Source organism: Gavialis gangeticus, unplaced genomic scaffold, assembly GCF_001723915.1.
Source record: "Gavialis gangeticus isolate Ggan-Ray unplaced genomic scaffold, GavGan_comp1, whole genome shotgun sequence".
Classification (NCBI taxonomy): Eukaryota; Metazoa; Chordata; order Crocodylia; family Gavialidae; genus Gavialis; species Gavialis gangeticus.
The window spans coordinates 46,304,238-46,305,055 of NW_017728993.1; the positions used below are offsets into that span (position 1 = coordinate 46,304,238).

Consider the following 818-nt stretch of genomic DNA (forward strand, 5'->3'; position numbering starts at 1 on the left):
TGTGGGGCTCTGCAGAGTGGGGCAGAGCAGCCGTGGTGACTCCACAAATCTGCCAGCTTCACATCTGGCTGCTCAGCACCTCCACCCAGCCTGCCACTGAATCCGACACCTCCGGCCACTCAGCACCCGCTCCGCCCTGCTGCTGAATCCACAGTCAGCTTCCTCATGTCTGGGGGCAGGGCCCCACACAGGCTGATTTGCCCCAGGCCCCACCCCCTGCTCTGTAAACGGGCACCAGAAATTAAGCGCACGCTTAAGAATTTCAAGAGAAATTATAGCCAGCCCTCCTGAACAACCAAGCTCTTTTTGCGTCCCCCACCCCTTATGAAATTACCCCAAAAGACTCTACCGATTAGAATTAAGTACCTCATCTCAAAATGATCTAAAACGTTTGAAGGCATAGATACAATGTTATTATAGTGGTAACAAAAAAAATTAAGTAAATGAACTCCCCCCTCCCCAGTTTCTTTGGCATTTAGAAATGCCAGTGGCTGCCCCAAAAGAAACAAGATGGGAGAGAGATGTCTGGTATCCAAACAAGACTGAAATGAGATAGACCACTACAGTCCTTAAAACAGACAGAAAGGGCCCAGTGTTACATATTAACAACTTGAATAGGTTGAAAACTATGAGAAAAGGGAGATGTAGTTTTAAACCTGTGCCTCCAAGTAAACAAAGGTTTTCTTGTTTGGTTACTACCCACCAATGTTATTATGCACTGCAGTCAGATGTGTATAATTTATACACCTTTTACATTGAAGCCATTTTAGGGATTATGCCTAGGGACAGAAGTTGCACATAAACCAGTTTAAGTGATC

The 818-nt window shown here is 45.8% G+C and overlaps 1 protein-coding gene across 3 annotated transcripts in view; it reads right to left on the reverse strand.

Moving 5' to 3' along the window:
• The window catches only part of LOC109286871 (putative ferric-chelate reductase 1), a 44,634-nt gene that overhangs the window by 2,860 nt on the left and 40,956 nt on the right, over positions 1–818 (reverse strand). The window lies entirely within an intron of this gene.